This window comes from Pipistrellus kuhlii, unplaced genomic scaffold (assembly GCF_014108245.1).
Source record: "Pipistrellus kuhlii isolate mPipKuh1 unplaced genomic scaffold, mPipKuh1.p scaffold_m20_p_22, whole genome shotgun sequence".
NCBI classification, from domain to species: Eukaryota; Metazoa; Chordata; class Mammalia; order Chiroptera; family Vespertilionidae; genus Pipistrellus; species Pipistrellus kuhlii.
Window position 1 is genome coordinate 599,266 of NW_023425521.1, and position 25,363 is coordinate 624,628.

The 25,363-nt window shown below is 49.7% G+C and overlaps 1 non-coding gene across 1 annotated transcript; it reads left to right on the forward strand.

Moving 5' to 3' along the window:
* The first annotated feature begins 6,438 nt into the window (after positions 1–6,438).
* Positions 6,439–6,545, forward strand: LOC118726682. The gene has a single exon (XR_004990363.1). It is a non-coding gene; the product is annotated as a U6 spliceosomal RNA (small nuclear RNA).
* Positions 6,546–25,363: the final 18,818 nt, after the last annotated feature.

The window sequence follows — 25,363 nt, forward strand, 5'->3', positions numbered from 1 at the left end:
TTGTTCTGAAAACTCCCCTTGATTTAAAGTGCAGTAGCTGCTGTGTTGGTTCCTAAACTAAGGATTTTGGGAGAATTAGGAGGGAGGCAGCAAGTGGCTGTATCTAGCAGAAAACTGGCTCCCCCCCAACTTTCACCAATTGACTTTTAGCTGGGCTGTGACCTTCCAGAACACTAGGGCAGTATCTTACTCATCCATCATAGCAGCATTTAAAAATATTTTTTTATTAGTTTCAGAGAGAAAGGGAGAGGGAGAGAGAGAGATAGAAGCATCAATGATGAGAGAAAATCATTGGTCAGCTGCCTCCTGCACTCCCCACACTGGGGATTGAGCCCACACATTAGCATGAGCCCCGACTGGGAATCGAACTGTAACCTCCGGGTTCATAGGTCAACGCTGAATCACACCGGCCAGGCACCTAAGACATTCTGAAGGGAAACTATCGGTGCCTGGTGGTGAACAATGCAGTGACTGCTGGTTCCATTTGGTGCCACAGCAGCTTTATCCACCGCTCTTGCCCGTCATTGTAAACTGTGCTAATGTCAATGCAGTGAACAAGACACATTATGATTTAGTGCTTGGTTTCACAGACCCCCTGGAAAAGTCTAGAGCCCCCAAGGAGTCTGTGGGCCAGATTTGAGTACCACTGTTCTAGTTCATACAGTCAAACATTTTTTTAAAATATATTTTATTGATTTTTTTTTTTTTTTTTTTTTTTTTTTTTTTTTACAGAGAGGAAGAGAGAGAGAGATAGAGAGTTAGAAACATGGATGAGAGAGAATCATTGATCAACTGCCTCCTGCACACCCCCTACTGGGGATGTACCCGCAATCAAGGTACATGCCCTTGACCGGAATCGAACCTGGGACCTTTCAGTCCACAGGCCAATGCTCTATCCACTGGGCCAAACCGATTTCAACCAGTCAAATATTTTAACGAAGCACCTAACGTAATGCTGGGTCTTATTCTAGGCCCTAGGACACAGGGGGAGACGAGAAATGCCTGGCATTCTTGAGGGGAGACAGACAGTCAACATGTGGACACAAATAAACAAGACATGTTCAGGTGATGGTGCCACAGAGGGAGGTGTATCGCTGGGGATGGAGACAATACTAGAAAAGTCGGGGACGACCACTTGGAGGGGACATTTGAGTGGAGATCTAATTGATAATGAAAAGGAGATAGTCTGATGGGAGAGAAAGAGAGAGAGAAATATTAATGATGGGAGAGAATCATTGGTCGGTTGCCGCCCACATGCCCCACACTGAGGATGGAGCTCACAATCCAGGCATGTGCCCCGACTGGGAATCAAACCATGACCTCCTGGTTCATAAGTCGATACGCAACCACTGAGCCACTGCAGCGGGGCAAGCTCTACTCTACTTCTCTGAGCTTCAAGCTCCAAGTTCCTTCCGGAAAATGAGGATGGCAAGAGCGGCCTGGCCTGCCTCAGGCAGAGGGGAGTTCCGGTGACTGAAGATGCACTGGGAAGTTCTTTTCACTCTGTAAGCGTGAGTGTGGCCTGTTCAGTCAGGCTCAGCTACCTTCACTTGCAGACAACTGGGCTGCAGGCTCTCTCACCCCACACACCCACACACCCCCCACACCCCACCCCCGTGCAAGGCCAACTCGGCCAACTTACCCCCTGCCCTCCCTCCTTCTCCAGGGAGATCTTAGTGAGTCAGAGCTCTTCCCTTCCAGGTGAGGACTCTGGGTCTGAGGAGAATAAGAAAAAGGACTTGACGCCAATCCCTACACTGAAACCTCTCCTTCCTTTCTAATGGTAATCCTGCCTCCTGAATCAGTGCCATTGAATTGCTAACGCACCTCCTTTGTTTTTATGCACGTCACAGAGGAAAACGCAAAGCCCTGCACAGAAGGCTCGAGAACCCCCTCCACGCCACCCTGCCCCAGCCCTCCCTCCAGGTGCTACCGGGCTTGTCCTCTGTTGTTTCACCAACTTCTCATTATTGCGTGAGACAAATCTCACATCTCCAGCTTGCTCCCTGGCTGTGTCTGATGTTTGTCAAAATTGCAAAAAAAGGTCTCCTGCAGATTGCTCTCCCAAGGGGTCCTCTTAGATTAAGAAATGCGTGGCTATGTTAAGATATGCTGTTCACTTAGGTTCTCAGAGAATTTAACTCCATTCATTTCGCAGAGAGCAGAGAAGGTACAGGGCCACGTTGGAACTAAAAACTGAAATACTAACTTTTAACTCATTTTATTTATTTTTTAAAATATATTTTTATTTATTTCAGCATGGGGAAAAAAACATCAATGATCAGAATCATTGATCAGCTGCCTCCTGCACGCCCTCCACTGGGAATGGAGCTCGAAACCTGGGCATGTGCCCTTGACTGGAAACGAACCCGGGACCCTTCAGTCTGCCAATGTTCTACCCACTGAGCCAAACCAGCTAGGGCCATTTTATTTATTTATTTATTTATTTATTTATTTATTTATTTATTTTAACAGTTCTGGCCAAGGAGGGTGGACAACAGGGAGGAAGGGGATGAGATGAAGTGGGGAGAATCCCAAACCCCAAACCTGGCGCTTATCGGCCTAGAGTGGTGAGTGGCTGGCAGGATTAACTCCTCTAGATCCAGGGCCGTGGTTGCCAGGAGGAGGAACCAGAGGCAGCTGCATTTGGGGGCATCTGCCAGTGTCCCCTCGGCCGGAGATCAAGTGGCGTTTGGTCCAGAATTGGTTAAGATGCTCCACGCAAGATCAGGTTCAGCTCCCAGGCGGGTGGTATCCTAAGCAGGGTGAGGCTGGTAGTCCTTAGGCCCCCAAACAAGGTGAGATGTTGTGCGACCAGGGGAGACTCGGGAGATGCCCAGGGTGGGGGAACACTGCAGGCAAAATCCTCGGCTCTGGCCCCTTCTGGTTAAAAGCTGAGTGAGTGAGAAGGGAGATGGCCCAGGTGGGCACAGAGGTCTCCAGATGCGGCCACTTCTCCAGCCCTCTGCCTTGTTAGGGGAGAGGGGGCAAGGTCCCCAGGGCTCCTGCCTGTGCAGTGAGCTCCGCCCGGTAGTTCCAGCCTTGGGCAGCCCGCAGGCTCCAGGAAGCAGGGCGGGGTGCCTCAGCCACTCAGGCGGCCGGCAGGGGTCAGTGTTCGGCCGCACGTGAGCAGGCAGCAGCCAGCTGCTGCATCTGGTTCCTCCAGTTAGGTTTTGTCCGTACCAATCTGCCTGGACTGTTCACCCACCATTATCTGCGTTCTCGCCTAGCGGGACCCCACATCTCTCCAGGCTCTCCCCGGCTGTCCCTCCCAAGTAAGGATAGTAAGGATGCCTGCACCCCTCCGTAAGCATATGTCACTCTTGGCTTTGGCTACACAGTGGTGCCAAACTGGAAAGGGGTGGGGCTTGGAGTCAGGTTCCTGCTCTGTCATTTACCAGCTGTGTGACTTTGGGCAAACCACTTTGCCCCTCTGTGTCAAGTTTCTCGTCTTCAAACATGAGCTAATGACAATAAAAATTAAAATTGGAACTTCCATTTGACCCAGTAATTGCACTTCTAAGAATATATCCCAAGAAAATAGAAACACCAATCAGAAAGGATATATGCACCCCTATGTTCTAAGCAGTAGTTGAGATTTGGAAACAGCCTAAGTGCCCATCAGCAGATGAGTGGATTAGAAAACTGTGGTACATCTACACAATGGAATACTACGCTGCAGTAAAAAAGAAGAAATTATTACCATTTGCAACAGTCTGGGTGGATCTGGAGAGCCATTATGCTAAGCGAAATAAGCTAGTCAGAGAAAGATAAATATCACATGATCACACTCATTTGTGGAATATAATGAACAACAGAAACTGATGAACAAAAATAGAACCAGAGACATGGAAGCATTGAACAGACTGTCCAACCTCAGAGGGAAGGTGAGGGGTGAGGGGGAAAGAGATCAAACAAAGGACTTGTATGCATACATATAAGTATAACCAACAGATACAGACAGTAGGGGGGTGAGGGCATGTCCTTGGGGGGGGGGAGCAAGCAGAGGAGGTCAATGGGGGGGAAAGGGGACTCATGTAATACTTTCTTTAAAATTTTTTAAAAATATATTTTATTGATTTTTCACAGAGAGGAAGAGAGAGGGACAGAGAGCTAGAAACATCGATGAGAAAGAGATATCGATCAGCTGCCTCCTGCACAACCCCTACTGGGTATGTGCCCGCAACCAAGGTACATGCCCTTGACCGGAATCAAACCTGGGACCTTCCAGTCCGCAGGCTGACGCTCTATCCACTGAACCAAACCGGCTTTGGCTCATGTAATACTTTAAAGAAAGAATTTAAATAATAAAAAAGAATAGCTGTTGTGCCATGTGCCCAAGATTTATACGCCATATGCTCTGTACATTATCATCTCAGGGCTTAATTTGAAGACACTGGCTCGGAGAGAATTAGCTGCAGGAGGTAGCAGCATTGGCATCTGAACCCAGGACTGGCCCTTTCCACCATGTTACCCTGCCTTGCAGCGCTATAGTGAGAATTAAAATGGGAAAATTTTATGATTATTCTCTCTTTCACTTTGGCCTGGATCCTGGTGGGTGCTCTCTCCTACTAAGAAGAGAAGTAGGGGAAGGCAGTTTTCAATGTTAGGAGCGTCCCCCGTTGGTGGGCGTGTGAAACCAGCCACTGGAATACAAGCTCCAGAAGGGTGGGGACCTCATCCGTCTTGCCCACGACTCTGAGCCTCTTGCTCAACATGGTTCCTGATGCACCATAAATATGGCAGACTATATAAATTTACACACCTCTTAAATTCATTCCAAGACACATCCTAATATAGAGCCATTTTTCATTTCAACCATTCCATTACCAGGCAAGCGACACTAATTACTAGCTCTAATGGCCATTATCTAATTTAATTAAAGGGGTTATTGGAGCTCCTGAAACTCCTACCACCTTCCATTACCTAAGTCAAGGGGATTTGATAACAGGCTTTTTATTAGGATGTTCACAAGATAAATTAAGTAAACCAGCTTAATGACTCGTTTTTGTGACCAATGGCATTGAGAATAAGATGTAGGGGAATGACAGATGCGATGAAACGGAAGTCTGAGAAAATGCTGTGGGCACGTGGCTCCAAACGACCTAGAATTCTCTCTCTCCCTGTGGCCCCAGGGCTTCAGAGACTCTCAGCCTCATCTCCATCCTCACCGGGCCTCAATAATCCATTTTGAGGACCTTGATGCTTGTGATGCTGACCAAGGAGGAGGCCTAAATTAGCAATTCCTAGACCGGTGGTCGGCAAACTCATTAGTCACCAGAGCCAAATATCAACAGTATAACGATTGACATTTTTTCTGAGAGCCAAATTTTTTAAACTTAAACTTCTTCTAACGCCACTTTCTTCAAAATAGATTTGCCCAGGCCGTGGTATTTTGTGGAAGAGCCACACGTAAGGGGCCAAAGAGCCGCATGTGGCTCTCGAGCCGCAGCTTGCCAACCACGGTCCTAGCCAGACGTGTGTGTGACTATTGACCAATAGGATGGCAACAACAGGAGAGCAGAGAGAAGGCAGCCTTTTGTCCAAAGTCAGGCAGAGGCTCAAGAGGAAAGCTGGAACGTGGAGCAGGCTGTCTACGCGGACAGTCTCCCTAAAAGTCCATTTTCAAAACAACCACACGGGATAACCAGAAGGTCGGGGCTGGGTTTGGCTTTGGCAGCGGTGCGGTGCCAAGGACAGAGACCTGGAGGCGAGTCCTCAACGAGCCAGCCTTGGCTTAGCTTCTTAGCTTGTCTGCGTTTTTTTGTTGTTGTTTTTTTGTTGTTGTTGTTGTTTTGTTTTGTTTTGTTTTTAAAATATATTTTATTGATTTTGTACAGAGAGGAAGGGAGAGAGATAGAGAGCCAGAAACATCGATGAGAGAGAGTCATCGATCAGCTGCCCCCTGCACACGCCCCACTGGGGATATGCCCGCAACCATGGCACATGCCCTTGACCGGAATCGAACCCGGGACCCTTCAGTCCCCAAGCCCACGCTCTATCCATTGAGCCAAACCGGTTTCGGCATGCGTTTTAAACTCTAAATGGGGGCGGCGTTCTCTGCTGGTTTTCTCCCTACTGCCCGGAGCGTCCCTCTTATGTCAGCTGCAAGTCTTCTGTTGCTCTCCACACCCAACTTTTGTGGGTTTGTTTTTTTGTTTTTGTTTTTGTTTTTTAAATGTATTTTCTTGATTTTTCGTAGAGAGGAAGGGAGAGGGATAGAGAGCTAGAAACACCGACCAACTGCCTCCTGCATACCCCCCACCGGGGATGTGCCCGCAACCAATGTACATGCCCTTGACCGGAATCGAACCCAGGACCTTTCAGACCACAGACCAACGCTCTATTCACTGAGCCAAATCGGTTTCGGCTCTGCCCAACTTTTGGTCAAGTCTATCTCCAACTTCGTTGGGAAGTGTCATTAGAAAACCTCGCCCAGTGCTTGCTTCGGCAACACACACACTAAAATTGGGCCAATACAGGGAAGATTAGCATGGCCCCTGCGCCAGGATGACACGCAAATTCGTGAAGCGTTTCATATTTTTGAGCAGCGGGGCTGCGGGCGGGGCTGCAGGTGGGTCTGGGTGGGGCGGGGCGGGCAGGACGCCCGCAGGAGCTCTGCCTGGGCCCCGGGCGGCCACGGAGCTGCAGAATATGCACCTCCTACCCAGACAGCCTGCGTGGCCCATTCGGACACGTTCGTCAGCCTGGAAGAGTGTCGGTCACAAGCGAGCCAGGAAGAGAGCGACGATGGAGACGGCCATCACCCTGGAGAAGCTGTCCCCAGACAGGGCCAGGTGCTGGGGGTGATGACTCCCATGGGCTCGGGGAGCCATCGGCCTCAGGAGATAGAAATCGAGGAGTCAGAATTTGCCCTGCTGTTCCCTCCGGTGGAAGGCATAGACACACAGCCCTTCCGTTTCATGAAGAATCCAAAGATCCTAACGCTCGGAGCTCGAAAGACGTCGCTTCACCTAAGTGGGCCTCCAAGATGACCCCCAGCTCAGCGTGGTCCACCGCTGCCAGGTGGGGGCCAGCAGCTACGGCGACACGATCGTCGTGGTGGCCGGGGCCAGGTGGACGACCTGGTGTCGTAACCTGACAGGTGCCCCGGGGATGTGGACGGCACGGGCGTGGTCAGAATGCTACGGAGCTGCAGAAGGAGGACGTGGGCGCCCAGAAGGCGGTGGAGGCCGCTGGTTGTTTTAATAACACAGAGCTGGGGGCAGGGACTTCGGAGGGCTGGTCACCCTTAATTGCTCTAAAGCAGTGTTTCCCAAACTTCTGTCATGATGAGAATCACCTGGTGGAGTTGTTAAACTACAGACTCCTGAATCCCCACTAAGAAGGGCTAAACTAGAATTTTTGGGAACATAGAGGTAAAATTGTGTACTTAACTAGTGCTCTAGGAGCACTAAGTTATAGAGAGGAAGAGAGAGGGATAGAGAATTAGGCCCAGTTCTACCAGGCCCTCCTATTTCCCCACCTTACTCCTGGACTGCCTTCATCAGTGCTGGAATGAGAAGAGGCAGGGAAAGACAGGAGCAGAAAAAACCTTATGTGACCAGTACAGTTTTAATCAGCTGTTGGAGCTCTCTTAGTACGGGCAATGTCCTAAGGTAATTTCTTTCTCATGGGGCACTTTTGTGGGGGTTTTAAAAGCCCTCTCACATCTGGCTATTATTTAAAATCAGAACACCAATAATTAAGCAACTCCCCTTGTTGGGCCATGAGCCACTCAATCCCAATTCTGCATTCCCTGCCCATGCTGTTCACCGGCCGCAATGCCTTCTCCTTCCTCCTGTCACCATATCCTGCCCTTTCTTCGAGGCTCACATAGCCCCTTTTCCTGGAAGCCTTCCATGGCTATTCCAACTAGCTCCATTGTGCAAGCTCCGCCCATCTTTCCGCTGTCAACTCCCGCTTCCCAAGGGCAGGTTTTGTCTCACAGTGAATACTATGGGCCTTGGGTTACAGTGGCGAGCACAAGGCTTTGAATCAGACAGTCTGAGTTCAGACCCCAGCTCTCATACTAAATAAATAGCTAACTTTAGGCAAGTTAAGTCACTTCTCTGAGCCTCAGTCTTCTCATCTGCAAAACGAGGCAAAGAATTACAACAGCGCTGGTTGTTCTGAGATTCTGAGGGAGGTGACGTAGGAGAGGAAACTGAACAGTCGCAGGCACGCTGTCACCTCTGAGGGCCACTCAGCTGGCTTACAATCAGAATATGGCCTCCTCAGCATCTCTCTGCCAGGCTCAAGCCTCCCAGGGCCATCTGAACAGGGTCCACCCCCAGAGCAGCCCGGCCCCTCCCAGGGAGGGAGGCAAATCATGCTGATGCGGCAGAACTGGAGATATTGGCAGAAAGAGTTCCTGATTGTGTTCTTCTTCAGCCCAGAGGTGGCTGGGAAAGCGATTCCAAAGCCAAGACAAGTAGTTTCCTGGAAAAGGAAGGCCTTGTTTCCTGGACTGGCTCCTCGGCTGGTTATTAAATGACCAATAAAGCAGAGCTTATAAAATGGATGAGCATGGGCCGCGTCACTGCCATGGTATCCAGGCACCAGTCCGTCCAGGATTTCATTTGCTGATAGACAAAGGAGGATGTGCTCCAAAACACATCCTGAGGGCGGGGGGCGGGGAATGGGAATAATGCTCTCCAGAGGCTCCTCTGTGTCTATGATGTAAATAGAGTCACGTCTACACAGACTCCCCCAACCACACTCAGTTATCTGCATCTTTTGGACTCTGAGTATTTGCCCTTTGCCCTTTGTGAAGCCTTGAAAAGCGTGAGCTGTCCATAATGTTGTGCTCACAGAGATCTCTTCAAGATGTGCGAGAGTGAAAGATGTGTTTGTTTAAGGTCTTATGGCCATCCAGTATGGCCATGGCTTCCAACATTGGAAAGGAAACGAAAATTATAGTTCCCAAACGAGATATTTTCCAGTGTCCAGATGTTCAGCGGCATGCAAACCAAATGTCTAGGTTGTGAGCTAGGGTTGTTTTTCCCCCCTTTTCTCAGTTTATATCCAGATGTTGAGTCTAACTGGTCAGAGGCGTAGAGAAGAGATAGAAGCTTCACGCAGTGAGTCTGTTCCCTAGCCTCTCTGGCTCCTCATGCGTGCTTCCTCTTCACAGCTCCCACATCCCTCCCCCAGCGCCCCTTCATGCTGCACCACAGAAAATGGCGCTCACGTCCAAAAACAACGGTGCCCTGGGCAGCTGGGTCTACACAGGCAGATTGGTTATCTCCAAGGAAAAATTATATTGATTATCCAGAACCATTCCTTCTTCAGAGTAGAGTACCCCCCTAGCAGACCTCACAGGAGAGCAAGGTTGAGCCAAGAAGTGTAGTGAGAGGTCCCAGGGGCTGCAGGAAATCCGGGCCAGGAGGTGGAGAGGGATTTCAGGGGAGACATGTGTGTATCAGCATCCCAGAGGTCTAGGGTGGATATCTCAGAAGGGAGATCTCTCCACAGGCAAGAGCAGAGACAGAGGACTGAGCCTGGGGCAGGACTTGAAGTGGGCGAAATGTTGAAAGACGGGGATAGACATCAGGCAGTTGGTAACCCAGGTGCTTGGTAACAGAATAGCCATCCTCACTCAGCTGGTTCTAATCAGGGAAAACACCCGGGGAAACAGCAGAAGGCAATGCTCCCTCTCTCCTTTGCCAAGGTCCTAATGAATTCCTCTCCTGTGTAGATATTCTTCCAATGACACGGAAGCAGTCCAGCGTGGGAAAGAGAGAGCCTCATTCTGGCTGGAACTGGACACCATCCCCTCATCTCTGGCCCAAGTCATGGGGACACAGCTAAACTCAAGGTCAAAGTTCTCCTACCACCAACGTTAACTCGTTCCCGCCTAGGAAGGAGGGACCTGGAGCCAAGTCTGCACCAGAGCCACCTCTCCAGCGGTTAAGGAAGTGGAGGCTACACTGTCCCCTGGCAACTGCGCCCACGGCCAAGAGCAGGACAGACAGGTTCTAGCGGGGTGACACCAGGCCGGAGACTGGAGACCACACACATCAGGCCATTGGGGTTACCGGCCCCAGGGGATTCAGAGGTGGGACTGGGAAGGGCAGCTGGGACCAAACCTTTGATGTTTGATGAAACTCTGCTCCAGGAACATGGAGCCTCCTCACCTCTGAGTCTAACAGGCCCCTGGCAGCATGGGCTGGTATCCCCTGGTGTGTGAGCCCTTTGGCAGACTGGTTTTGGAGTTACATTTTATATATATATATAATTTTTACAGAGAGGAAGAGAGAGTTAGAAACATCGATGAGAGAGAATCATTGATCAGCTGGGGATGTGCCCGCACCCAAGATACATGCCCTTGACTGGAATCGAACCCCGGACCCGGGGAACCCTTCAGTCCGCAGGCCCACGCTCTATCCACTGAGCCAAACTGATTTCAGCTGGAGTCAATTTCACACCTGTCCCAGGCACTTTCTCTGCTTCTGTCTGTCTCGCTCTTTCCCTTTTTCATTCTCACTCTCCTTTTCTTTCTTAATCTTTTAAAGTATGATTTTCTTTCTTATTTCCTCCATAATTTCTTTCTCTCTCCCCATTCCTTTTTATATGATCTCTAAAACAGTTTCTTCTCAGACTGATTCTCTGAGAGATGAGGCTTTGGTCCTTAAATTTGTATTGTTAGTGGCCAGTTAAATTTTTCCTGCAAAAGATTTCTAAATTTTCTAGTTTTTAATTTTTTAAAAAATTTATATATATAACCAAAAGAGCTGCCATTTACTTGATTAAAAAGAAAAGTGAAAGATCCCTTTTTCTATCACTTTTCCTATCCCTCCCCCACTCCCAGCCCCTGGCCTTCCGTATATCAAGTAGAGTTTTATCACATCTGCAGGGACAGCCCTACCAACTGTCACAGAGTTGGTGGGCTGATGACAGTTGGTGGCTGTTGTCACCTCACAAGTTCAGGGACACCATTAGTAATAGTCCCTGGTGGCTAAGCCCACTTCAGCAACTTTATTTTTTTTTTAAAGAAATATGCTCACATGGTTAAACCATATGTATAAAGTGGAAAATACCCCTCCCACACTGTCCGCATCTCTCCCCTTCTCACCATCACCCCATCCCCTCAGAGGAACCCTTGTGATTATCTCTGATATGTCCTCCCAGATTCTTTATGCAAATGAAAATTGTGATAATATATTATTTCCCCCATTGTATTTATTTTTAATGTTTTATTTATTTTATTAACTGATTTTAGTGAGAGGAGAGGAAGGGACAGGGAGAGAAATATTGATAGGCTGCCTCCTGCACGGCCCATACTGGGTAGCGAGCCAGAAACCTAGGCATGTGCCCTGACTGGGTATCAAACCAGTAACCTCTCGGTGCATGAGATGATGCTCAACCAACTGAGCCATACCAGCCAGGGCTCCCCTCCCCCTTTTTAAACAAAAGGTAACTACTATAATCCTATTAGATATATTTTTTCACTTAATAAAACCATTTCTTAATTATTAATAAAAAAAACTATTAACTTGATCAATAAATGTTTATTGAATAATGACTATGTGTAAAACACTGTGCTGGGCACTGTGGGACATACACAGGTGAATGTAACATAGCAAGGGTCTTCCAGTCCATGTGAAAGAGCCCCACAGGCTCATCCACAAATTACTCTGCTTACAGAGTTCTCACTAAGGTTGCCTCATGCAATCCCTCTCACAATGTGGAGAGATAATAATCTTAATCTCTGGGTGTTTTTGTTGTTGTTGTTGTTGTTCTTTTTTATATATTTTTTATTGATTTTTTACAGAGAGGAGGAGAGAGGGATAGAGAGCCAGAAATGTCGACAAGAGAGAAACATCGACCAGCTGCCTTTTGCACACCCCCTACTGGGGATGTGCCCACAACAACGTACATGTCCCTGACCAGAATCGAACCTGGGACCTTTCAGTCCACAGGCTGATGCTCTACCGCTGAGCCAAACCGGTCTCCGTTTAATCTGTTTAACACACATGTGTCAAACACAAGGCCCGAGGGCCAAATCCGTCCCGCCAGGCCTTGCAATGTGGCCCGCACCACGCTGTCATCACTGCACTCCGCTGCGTTTCCATCACAATGACAGTTTATGACTGTTCAGTAAACCAGCGTTTTTCAACCGCTGTTCCTCGGCACACTAGTGTGCCGCGAGATGTTGCCTGGTGTGCCGTAGGTGCAGACAAGACAAGAATTTTATAATTTTTCACTATTTTGTTTACTTAATATTTCATAATAAAGTAATTATAAAATACTTTCTTTGTGTTTATTTGATTCCTATTCAAGAGAATTAGTTTATATATAGTCAATATAGGCACAGAGTTAAATTTTTTAACATTTTCTAATGGTGGTGTGCCTCGTGATTTTTTTCATGAAACAAGTGTGCCTTTGCCCAAAAAAGGTTGAAAAACACTGCAGTAAACCATTCGGCCCGCGATTTAGGCTGGGTTTTAGATTTTGGCCCCTTCTCTGATTGAGTTCGACACCCCTAGTTTAACAGATGAAGAATCTAGGGGGTGGAGCCAGGACTTGAAGCCGGGATAACACCCACATTCTGTATGCTTCCTCCGCACACATTACCTCCCCTCTCATATCCTCTCCCCCGCCATCAACTTTTTACTGCCATCAACTTTTTACTTCCTTCTACGTGCCAGAACGTTCCCACCTCTAGATCTCTGAGCACATGGACCCCCCCTCCATCCCATTTCCCAGAGTTCAGGTCAGACTCCCCCTCATCGGGATGCAGGTAGTCTCCTCCCTCTTCTGTACTCTCATTGCTCCTGATTTACTTAGTGTGTTTTTTAAAAGCCACAGAGTTTAAGGACTGTACTGTGTGAACTGGTAAGGCTGCAAATGTGAATAGGAATTTGACCTTATATGGCCTTTGGGGGACAAAACGCAGAGTTAGGCTTTATTCAGAAGGACGTGGAGAAGGGAGTGAGTGCTGAAGAGTTTGGAATAAAGAAGTGACTTAAAGGACTGAGAAAAAGGGTGGTATGATAGGCATTTCATTAAGTGCCGTAAGAGAGCATTAAAACCTTATCTCTCAGTCACCAATGCAAGGCAACCACATGTCAAATAAACTTTTACTTTATTATGAAAATGATTTATAGTTTTACTTTCAAAAGTGGTTTGAGCCCAGTTAGTTAGAGCATCATCACGCTATGTCACGGTGGCGGGTTTAATCCCCGGTCAGGGCGCATACAGGAAGTAACCAATGGATGCCTAAATAAGCGGAATGAGGACCACACCAGAGTCCAGTGGAGAGGAGAAAGTGATGACATCAGCAGTGTGGACCCTAAGATTAGCCCAGAGAAGCCCAGGGCAGGAAATTCTCTTGCAGGTAACGGGCTGGGCGGTGTATCATTAGCCAATTCAGTTCTCTGGTGGAGGTTCAAGACTAGGGGTGGGGGGATCTCATTCCCACTTGGCTTTCTCCTCAGGTTCTCTTGCAGCTTTGCTGTTTCCTGCTTTTACAGAAGAAATGGACTGAGGTCTGGTATAAGCCGCAGAGCAAACCTCAGCAGCCTCCATACTAAACCCAGGTGGCAGGGATGACCCACCTCAGCCCAACCAATCGACAACCCCCCCTGGCACCTTGGAGGCAGACCTCTCAGCCCAGAGTCACGCTTCCGCCCAAGAGCTACGCCCAAAATTACCCTGGGCCATGAAACATTCAAAGAACAGGGCATGGAGCAGGTGGAGATGCTTCCAAGGAAACCTCAGATACAAATGAAATGTTTTTACTGGGTAAGGGCTTGCATCCATCCTCCAAATCAGGGGTCTTCAAACTTCTCTCATTATGAGAATCACCTGGTGGAGTTGTTAAAACACAGATTCCTGAATCCCAACTAAGAAGTTCTAAACTAGAATTTTTGAGAACATATAGGTAAAATTGCATACCTAACTTAGTGCTCTGTATATAAAATCTGTCTTAGAGCACTAGTTAAGTATACAATTTTACCTATATGTTCCCAAAAATTCTAGTTTAGCACTTCTTAGTTGGGATTCAGGAATCTGTGTTTTAACAACTCCACCAGGTGATTCTCATCATGAGAGAAGGTTGGGAAACACTGCTCCAAATCATCTCTGAAGCAAAACAATCAGTCCCAATCGCTCACACCTGGGTTAAAAGAGCTGCATTGGTTTGCACGTGAATGGGAAACACTCCAGTTTAGAGCCATGGCTTACTGCCCAGGAAAGCAGCATCAGGAAAGGATTCAGTTCCAAGGCCCAGGAAATAGTTCTGCCTACAAGGTCAAGTACCAGTAAGCTCCATCTCCGGACACACTGGGAAGAAGGCAACTGTCGCCGAAACAGGTTTGGCTGAGTGGATAGAGCGTCGGCCTGCTGACTGAAGGGTCCTGGGTTTGATTCCAGTTAGGGGCATGTACCTTGGTTGCGGGCGCATCCCCGGTCAGGGGGTGTGCAGGAGGCAGCTGATGGATGTTTCTCTCTCATCGATGTTTCTCTCTCCCTCTCCCTTCCTCTCTGTAAAAAAATCAATAAAATATATTTTTCAAAAGAAGGAGAAGGAGAAGGAGAAGAAGGCGGCAACTGTCTTTCAGTTGTCACCTCCACACATGCTCAAGGGTCCCTGACTGTGCTGAGCAGGCACAGCCATGGGTGAACCTGAGAGGGGGTGGTGAGGGATTGAGAAAAGAAAGACAAGAGAATAAAGCTGGGTCTAGGTGGGTCTGATGGAGAGACAGTGCCACAGCCTGCAAGCGGAGTCTTTACTTTATAGCCAGATTCTATGAGGCAAAGTAAGGGCGTGGTCAATATGTTTACAATGTTCTTGCAGGTTTCAAATCTACTCAATTACATGCACCTGATCAAGCTTTGTTTACTTGCTGCACCTCCCACAGCCACGTGGGACCACAGGTTCGGACCATAAGGTCTAGCTTATAACTAAAGTCCTGACTATATTTGTGTGGGGCCTTGCACGTGGCTTTACCACAAGAGAACCGTGACCTCTCATTAGTCCCAGGCTTGAACCTGTCCAAACGCTGTAGCTGCTCTCCACACCTGACACCAAGTTTTCAGCTCTCCCATGCCTCATACAACATGGCGCCAAACATCCAGATGAAAAATTTAAATAGGCACAAAAATATCTTTTTCCCACAGGCCACTGAGATGTTAAAACAACGGGGAATTTAAGTGAGTTCATTTTGTTTGTCTGAATATTTTAATCAAAGGCAGAGGAGACTAAAGGAAATAGTCTTGAGTCTTCAGGTGGAAGGTCAAGACCATAATGTGAGCCCCCGACATTCTTGGAGGGACAAAGGTTTCTGGGGAAACTTATTTAAATGACATAAACCACAAAAGCACGTGAAATCAGCCACATATATTGTGAAACATCTGAGATTTCATGTAAAATGCATATTTTACAACTATGTAAAGTACATGTTAATATAGACATCTAAACTCAGAAAGCTTTTGCCTGGTTGGTGTGGCTCAGTGGTTGAGCATTGATCTATGAACCAAGAGTTCCCTGGTTTAATTCCCGGTCAGTGCACATGCCTGGGTTTCAATAAAAGCATATTTTTAAAAAATAAACTCAAAAACTATGAATATTTTGCTATGATCAGCTGAAATGACTCTTCAACCTCACTTCTGCCACCATCATGTCATCGGTTCCCCAATCCCCTTGCCCCCACACCAAGCATCTTAGATGAGGTAGCTACTGACAGGCTGGACTGTTAAAGGCATTGTACTCAGTTTAATCCTGCGGTTAGATTTCCCTTTTATTTGGCCTGGGTACATCCAGGCCTGCATAACACAGGAATGGTGGGATGGGGAGTGTGACCTGGGACACAAAGGCAGATCCTAATGCTCCCTGGACTCGGAGTAGAGCTACAGAAATAGCACCGAGTTTCCTTCCTCTCGAGTATTAAAATGCCTCATCCTGCTCTCTCCATGTCCCAGATTATGATATAAAGCCAGAAATTAGCATTCTGTTCCAACACACTGCAGTACCTTCACTCGGGGACTTGAAATGATGGTTTTTAATAAGCTGGCTGCAGGCACCTGTCACCAATAATGGATGTTCTGCCTGGAAAGATCGATCACATCTTGTTAAAGGACCATGGAGCAATAAATTTCCCGAGTCATAACTCAGTTTCTAAGTCAGGACTCAAAAGGATCACTTCCATCTTCTAGGGCTAACCCCAGGGCCATCGGGCCATGCTAATGCTGACCACTGACCTTAGTCATACCCTGTTTCACCGAAAATAAGACAGTGTCTTATATTAATTTTTTATCCCAAAGTTGCGCTAGGTCTTATTTTCAGGGGATGTCTTATCTTTCCATGTGCTAGGTCTTATTTTCAGAGGATGTCTTATTTTCGGGGAAACATAAGCTCTTCTTTGCCCTGACTCCGTGCTCTTGCATTTGGGGGAGTTTGGTCAGATCCACACAGAAATAATTTGCAAATACGTCTGTCCCCGGGCTGGATCAGTAGAGAGACTGCAGGGAGAATTAGACGCTTGAGTTTTAATGCTATGCTATCAGCAAACTCACATTTCTGCTGTCCCAAGGATCCAGATCATTAAGGCTTCAAAATAAGGTCATTATAGAAATTCAAGCCCGGCTGGCATGGCTCCATGGTTGAGCATCGACCTCTGAACCTGGAGATCACTGTTCGATTCCAGGTCAGGGCACATGCCTGGGGTGCAGGCTGGATCCCCAATAGGGAATGTGCAGGAGACAGGCAATCAGTGATTCTTTCTCATCATTGATGTTTCTCTCTCCCCCTCTCCCTTCCTCTCTGAAATCAATAAAAATATATTAAAAATAAAATAAAAAAGATAAAATGAATCTTTTTCTGAAATTAAAAAATTCACATTATGTATAAAGCACCCCACTTCTATTTCACATGAACTGTTGGATAAGTCAAGCTATTGATATGTTAATTTTAACTCTTTGTAAACCTCTTTTTATTCATCTTCCACTCACTAGGAAAATTCAAAGCCAATGAATATAACTACAATAGAAAAACCTTTTTAAAATATATATATTCTTGCCGAAACCGGTTTGGCTCAGTGGTAGAGCATCGGTCTGCGGACTGGAGGGTCCCAGGTTCAATTCCGGTCAAGGGCATGTGCATTGGTTGCAGGCACATCCCCAGTAGAGGGTGTGCAAGAGGCAGCTGGTCAATGTTTCTCTCTCATCGACATTTCTAGCTCTCTATCCCTCTCTCCTCCTCTCTGTAAAAAATCAATGGAATATATTTAAAATTACACACACACACACACACACACACATATATATATATATATATATATATATATATATATATATATATATATATTCTTAAAAAGGAATCAAACCTGGAACCCTTCAGTACACAAGCTGATGCTTTATTCACTGAGCCAAAATGGCTAGGGCCAGCAGAACCTTCTTTACTTAGGAAAAGAAGGGACAGGCTCCCCTCCCATCCCCCCCCCACACACACACACACATTACTAGCTGTCAAATATTTACTTTTGGTCTCTATGAACCAAAGATAATATCCTAACAGGGGTGAACCAATCCAGTTTGGGTCGTCCCCACCCCTTCCTCAAGTCCTCCACCTTTTTTCTGCCTTGTTCTTTTTCTATGTAAACAGATACAGGCTTGTGGGAGTGTTAAAATGTGCAAAAGAAAGTGCACAGATCTTAAATGCTCAACTTAAAATGTTCACATCAAAACGTAGGACTTTTCAAGCACCCTAGAAGGTGCCCTTTTGTTCCCTCATAATCAATAGCTGGGAAGGGGAATTTTTAACCTTAAAAAATAAAAGCATTCGAATACTATACCGCTATTTAAAAGAAGAAGGAACTTTTACCATTTGCAATGGCATGGGTGGAACTGGAGAGCATTTTGCTAAGCAAAATAAGCCAGTCAGAGAAAGATAAATATCACGTGAGCTCACTCGTATGTGGGATATAATGATCAACATAATTGGGGTGGGGTAAAGAGCAACCAAAGGACATGTATGCATGCACACTAGCGTAACCAATGGACACAGACACTGGGGCAGTGGGGGCTTGCCCGGGGTTGGGATGGCTGGCAGGGTGGGGAGGGTCAATTGGGGGGAAAGGATACATACGTAAATCTTTATACAAAAAAAAAAAAAAAAATCAAAGCATTCTATTCTAGGGAGATTCAACTCTCACCTTTCCTATCAAACACACAGAGGCATAGCAATATTCTCCTCACTTATGAATTATTTTTAAAAGTAAACATGGAAATAATCAAAAATTAGAGCAATGTTTTTCCAAATGACGCACGCACACCTGGAGGACTGGATACTGTGCAAGCATTAAAGTCGTGCTTTGGAAGAATATTTAATGACACGGAAAAGTTCGTAATCTAATATTAAAGTAAAAGACAAAAGACAGCCTTTGTACAATAGCTCAGTTGACTGGAGCTTCACCCTGTACAGAAATAGGCTGCAGGATGGATTCCTGGCCAGGGCCCGTATCTAGATTGCAGGGTGCCTCTGGGAGGGAAGGTATTTCTCTGATGTTTCTCTCTCACATCAAAGTTTCTCCCTCTCTCCTGTCCTCTTTCTAAAACCAATAGCCTATCCTTGGGTGAGGATTTTTTTTTAAGGTAAAAGACAAAAATGCTCATGCAGAATCTCAATTTCAAAATTAAATACTGTGCAATGAAAAACAACTGAAGAAAATACAACCTAAGATAGCTCTGATCAATTTTGCATGGTAGGATATGGGGGAGCTTTCATTTTTCTCTTTCCAGTATTTTAAAATATTTTTGAAATTCTTGACAATGAGAAAATGTTACTTTTCTTTTTAAATGTGGGAACAGCCTATCTGACCAACATAAGGGCGCTGGTTTTCTAAATCACAGCTCGTCTTGTTGCATAGTATGCAGTTTTAAATGGCGTTCAGAAGCCTGCAGTAACTTGAGAAATCGCTTAGAGCACAGTAAATGCAAAGTGCTTTGAAACCAGAAGAGAACGCATAAAAAATACTAAGGTGGAGAGGGGAGAGACCACAGTAACTGGTAACAGTGGTTGCAAATTGTGAAACATGAGCGTTAGCATAAAGAATGGAAGAATGTCAAGAAGGTTGTTGAATGAAAGTTTTAAAACTATGCACATGTTTAAAGACACACACACGTTCTATTTTCTGTGATCTGGCTGCGTTTCTTGTGGCTTTTTGAGTGTGTGTGTGTGTGTGTGTGTGTGTTTTTAAGGGTAGGAATGTTGGGGGTAATTATTTCAACGTGTTTATTCTGAAGCTTTTGGGTAGCGGTGTAGACGTGGCCTCTTTTACCCGAAATCAGATCCCACAGAAACACGAATACAACCTTCACTTTCCCAAACGCCAGGGCTTCCGAACGCAAAACGACCCAGAGCTTAAGGCCATTTCTGGGAACCTCACGCCATGAAAACTCCTTTCTTTTCCGACGGAATTATTTGTTCTTTACAGAGCTGAGGGGAGGGGAGCGCGGGGCTGTAGTAATAATGGACCCGCAAATTAAAATCGAGAACCTTCTTACCGATTCTGCCTCTCTCCCCCTTCCCCCCAATACACACAGTCCCTATTGCTTAGGACCCTCCAGGTCCGGGGGGGGGGGGGGGATAAAAAAAAAAAAAAAAAAAAAAGTGGCCCCATTCGCCCTAAAAGATGCGTGCCGGTTCGTGAACTTGACCTAGGCACCCACACTTTCCCCGCCCAAAGGCTGGGTCCCTTTCAGGGCCCGGGAGGCCTGGGGGTCAAGGTTGGGTAAAACAGCGTACCCCACCCCTTTGGTCCGAACCCTGCGGCAGGGAACAGCCAGATTGGGGGTGGGAGCGGGTAGAACCCGGAGAGGGTCGTCCTGGCAGCTCTCTCCGGCCTCCGCGCCAGCTTGCCCCTAGGACCTGCCTCTGGGCACCTTACCCGGCCCCAGGCCCCAGGCCCCAGAGAGGAGCCGGGAGCTGCGGGCTGGCTCCCTGGCCGGGCTGGGTGCGCAGCCGGTGGCCGGGCTGTTCGCCGGAGCCGAGGCCGCCGCGTCCCCGTGTCTCCCCGCCCCGCCGGCCGGCGCCCGAGACCGGAGTCGGAAGAGCCAGGAGAAGACCCCGATCGCGTCTTTGATGCTCCCTCGCTCCGGGACCCCAAATTCTTAAATGAAGAGAAAACCGAAACGTCAGCAGCGCCTCCGGCCGCGTGGGCCTGTCGCTGGAGGGGACGCGCCGGGCTCCCGCTGGCGGCCCCGCTCAGCCCCATCTCCTGGGCGGGAGCGCGGCGGGGTGGGGGGGGTGCCCCGTTCCCCACGTCTGACCTCCCGGGGCCCGCGGGACCTCCGCCGCCCGCTCGGATTATTCCGCCGAGAGAAGGGCGCTTTATTTTTAAAAATTTTAATCTTTATTGTTGAAAATATTACAAAAGTCCCTCCCCCCCCCATCAACCCTCTCCAGCCCGCCCCCCCCCCCGCGGCGGCCTCCGAATCATTTGCTGCATCTTCATCTGCTTTATATTTTTACCATTTTTATGGATAAAATTTATTTTTAATTTTATACAGGCATTGCTTTCTTTTTAAAATTTCTTTATTGATTATGGTACCACATAATTGTCCGCATCCCCCCATTCCCATCCCAAACCCCTCCCCACGTAGGCCCTCACCCCCCTGTTGTGCGTGACCACTGGTTCTTCATCTGCTTCAGCTGTTCTCTGTTTGCTATTCATGCATTTGGTCTTTTGTTTGTTTGTTTGTTTTTAATAAGGAACTTGTAGTGCCTAACGATAAGGTATGAAAAATTGAAATACGAATGAGCGAAAGGGAAAAGTTACATTATATTGATCCTGACTAAAATATTGGTCTACCTTGCCGTCCGGCCTCAGAAATCGGGTTGTTTTTTTGTTTTGGTTTGGTTTGGGGTTTTTTTTTTTAATGCAGACCTGGGAGTTCTCCGAGGGAGGCGAGGAGCGGAAGCCGCTGATACCGCAATGCAACCCGGATCTTTCCACCCCCTCTGCGGGGCCGGTCCAGTTCCCCGAAGGTGAAGGAATGTTTACGGCCTGACTCAAGTTCAATAACAAAACCCTGCCTAGAGGGGGAAGGGCAGCGGCCAACAAAAATCAACCAGACAAAGGCCAGGCTCAGGTCTAAGGCGGGGCGGCAGGCTGGGGCCACCTGGGCTTGGGGAGCCCAGGTCCTGCCCTCCCAGGATCCTGCCCTGTCCCTAGCCTGTGCCCTGTGGTGTGCGGCCTGAGTTCCTGCGCCAACACTGGTGCGTGCCCACCTGGGTGGAGGCGGGCGATCAGTCTGAGTGGCCAGATGGTGTCTGGCCTCAGAGCCAGATTCCCAGGTGCTCAGGACTCGGTGAGACCACCCCCTCCCCCCGCCATCTTCCCTGCCCCTGCCCCAGCCGCAGGCCAGGCGTTCATCCTCTAGGATCTGCGTTTCCCTGCCCCCTCCGAGTTTTGCTCACATTTCCTCCTCCTCCCCACCCTCGTTAGATAGTCTAAGCCTCTTTCTAAGTCCTCCTTCAGCAAAGTCTTTTCTGGGAAGCCTTTCCAGCCTTGGGTGTGTGTGTGGGGTTGGGGGGGGGGATTGTCTTTCTCACTCCCTGTTCCCCTTCAGCTCCACCTCACAATATCAGTTGATGGAATACAGCCCACCAGCCTCAGGCCACGTCTGAGAAGGCTGCAGACCCCAAGCTCCAGGTCTGGATGGAAAGGGGGATGGTATTTCCACTGTCTCCCCTCCGGCCTCCCACCCCCACGGGAAGGTTTCGCAAGCAACGTGAGCAGCGGATTGAATTGAAGTCCCACTTTCGTTTAATCCCGTGTTCCACTTACTTAAATATAAATCAGCCCCGGGAGTTTGCACGTGTGGGGCTGGCTCCAGCTGGAAACAGGTGTGTGTCAGTGCCTGGGGGAGCCTGTGAGGAGACTATGTTGGGGGCTTGGAAGAGGCTGCGGGTCCTATTCTCTTCCCTTAGTGTAGACCAGGAGCTAAAACCCTTAAACACTCCTGCGTGGGGGGCTGGCTCTGCCTACTGTCTCCTGATACCACTCAAGTCACTTAGTCTCGCTTTTCTAAATTCTAGGACGTTCTCACTCCGTTGCAGGTTTTGTCGATCTGAGGCGGGAACTCGGGGCGTGGGCAGGAGCTGAGTGGCGGGAGGGTTAGCTGAGCCCTGAAAGGCTCTGTAGAATACCTTGCCAGCCCAAGTTAGCAGAGCCAGTGGCTAAAGACATGGGCATGTGGCCCCACACCACTCCTGGGCACATGTACTAGTTGCTCCTCAGCCCCGGGCCCTCCCCAAGCTCCTGAGGGGGCACAGGAACGGGGGAGGGCAGGGGGGGAGAATGTAGGGGCTCAGAGATTGTGTTGCAGTGATTTCTTTTTTTGTGTGTAAGGGTGAGTTATAAATCATGATCGTTTCAGTTCATTTTCACCCGGTGTTCAAAGTGAGTGACTTGTAAAGGATTGTTATACCTTTAAAGAAGAATAAAAACAATAACAATATTAATTGTCTGCGCCAGGACTCCATCCGGCGGGAGACAGTTACAGGGGGGCTGGCGCCGCGCCCGCTCTCCCTGCCCAGGCCGCGCCGACCCGCGTGCAGCGAAGCGCTGTCTTTGTCTCCGCCCGGCGGCTGCTCGGCCTCCCCCGAACCAACCAGAAGGGCCCCCCGCTGGGTGGTCGCTGGGAGAGCCTGCCGACCGCCTTTCCCGGCTACCGTAGAGCTGGGGGCCCCAAATTCCCAGGGGGAGTCCTCCAGGGGCGGTGGCCTGCGGATCGGGCCGTTTACCTTGTCAGGGACAAAGCGCTCTTGGAGGCAGTGAGACAGCGGCCTCTGGTCTGAGCGATGGGCGCGGAGCACCCTGTTCTCCCCGCAAAGGCGAGTCCGGTTCACTGCGCCTCAGACCCGGACCCCCCCCTCCCCCCGCGGCTCGCCTGGGGGTTCAGCCTCCCCGTGGCGCGGGGCTCTGCTCGCGCGCCTTAAGCTGGAGGAGGGAGAACTGGAACGCAGCTCTGGGTGCCCCCCAATCCCCCACTCCCTACCCCCCACCCCCACCCCCGTCACAGCAGAGGCTGAGCGAGAGGGCGCCCCAGTCCGCGGCTCCCCACCTCGAGGTCTCCCCTCCAGCGCAGACTGAGCCTCTTTGTCTCCCGGTCTCGCTGGCCCTTCTCTGGCCGCCTGGCCTCCCCCCTTCTTCCCAAGGCCAGAGATGCGCCCCCTCCTCCCCTCGCCCTCTTCCCTCTCCCCATAAAGCTTTTAGCGGAGTGGGGTGAGGGCCTGAAGCTTCAAGTTCAATGGCAATGTCCCTGACCCTCCCCTCCCGCTGGGCGCCGGCTAGACGCCGCCTTCTCCTCCCCGTCCTTCTGGGGACGGTTGAACTCTTGCTGCCCCTTCTCCCTCTCTCATGGGGGGGGGGGCAACTGAGGGGAGGGGGCAGCGGTGGAACTCGTTTTTTCTCCCTTTGCTCCGACCACCCCACCCTCTTTCTACGCAGAAACAGCTAGCAGCTGAGAGAGGAGAGGCTGGCAGCCCCTGCGGATGTTTCAAAACCTCCAGGCCCTGGCGGGGAGGGGGGGGTCCCCGGGATGAGAGGCTGGGGGCGCTCTGGGGCCTTCTCCTCCTTTCCCAGAGAGGGGCTGTCCCGGTGGGTGTGCATTTCTTTCCCCAAGAGGGAACCTCCTTTCGCCCCCTCCGCGGGAGTCGCCTCGCGCTTTATTTCAAGTTGATTAAATAAATTTGAATCATTCATTTCATTCAGGATCGTAACTCTTGGGGCGAGGGTACAAGGAATCCCCCCCCACCCCACCCCGCCACCCACTCAAGAAAACCTAATTAACGAGCAGCCCTCAGGACCTCGAATAAAACTTTAATGAAGGGAGGAGAGGAGGGCCGTTTGCTGCGCCTCGGAGGAGGGGCCGGCGCCGGCCATGGACTGGGCTCCATCCATCAGGGCCTTTGTCCTTCCCGGGACAGCTCTGGCCCTGGGTCCGAGTCTGGTGACCCGTGGGGCGGGGTGGGGGGCGGCGGTGCAGACGGAAACACGGCCGCCTCGGCCTCTCGAGTTCGGCGTTTGCCCGGAGCACCGGATCCCGGCCTGGCGCCCCGGGGCGCTCTCCGCGGGGCCGCGGGCACCGAGAGGCCAAAACCAGCGCTTCCCCAGGAGGCGTCCGCGCACCCGGCCCCTCTCCCCCTAACGGGCCTCCGGGCGCTAAGGGGTCCACCGGGCTCGCAGGTTGGAGCGATCAGGCTCCCGGTGGCGCGGGCCGGTGCCACGTTCGCCGGGCTCAGCCGCCGACTCGGAGGGCGGGGAGGGCGGGGGCAGCGCCGGGGGAATGGCCGCGGGTCGGGGTTTTCGGGAGAGCGCGCGCCTGTGCGTGTGTCTGTCCTTGAGCTGGGGGTCTGAAGTTACCTGTTTGTGAACATTGGGTTTACAGGCTTCCGTCTGTGTAATTTCAGCAGCTCCCTCCCTCTTGTAGCTTGAAAGGACCCCCATTACATTAAGCAAAGCTGCAGGCAAGTGAATATCACCTGGGTGAATTTTGTTGCAATTTAGACACGAATTCGAGATTTTTTAAAAACGGTCTGTCTTGGTGGCGGGCAGTTATAATTCGCCTCCGAAGTAAAGCTGGTGGTGGGTGATTTTTAAAAGAAGGTTTAATACAAAACAACACTTAAAACAATTTCTTTTCTTTTTGCTCAGGGTCCATACAAGGAAATCGCTCGGAAAAACAGTGGGACGAAGACCAGGTCCGAGGGTAGATGGCGCCGCAGCCTTGCTCCCGGAGGTCGGGCCGCCCTTTTCGTTCTCCTTTGGAGATCGCAGCACTGCCCTCCCGGCTGCCCTCCTGGGCCTCTGGGCGTCCGGACAGACACATCCGCCGGTGCCCTGGCCCGATTCCAGGCGACTGTGGTCCTCGCGATCTGCAGGACGCGCAGCCCGGGACTCCGCAGCCCCGAGGCTCCGGCGCCGCTCAGCCGGCCGCTCGGTGGCGGTGACAGCGGAGCGGATCCGCTGGTTTCCCTGGAATGACGAGCTCCCGCCGGAAGGGGGCGCCCTTGTCTTTTGAATCGTCCAAACTCGCACACGCAGCGAAATAAATCTAAAATCTCAACTCTTGTTCAATAGAGGAACCCAGAAATGTCAAGTCCCTGACAGTGAAGTGGAGGAGGTCCAGCGTCTCCTTCAGGCCGCTCTGCCTAGGCGACCCCTCTTGTGGCCTTTCCCCTCTGCACGTGGGGACCCCGCAGCATGGCGCCCTGGTCCTGTGTCCCCCACCCTCTCCACGTGCCTGTCTGCGCTGAAGAGCAGCAAGAGGGTGGTTTGCACACACTCTCCTGGAGAAACGGATACTAAAAGCTGCTTGCTTGGGCTTTGCTTGGAGGGGAGCAAGAGAGGCA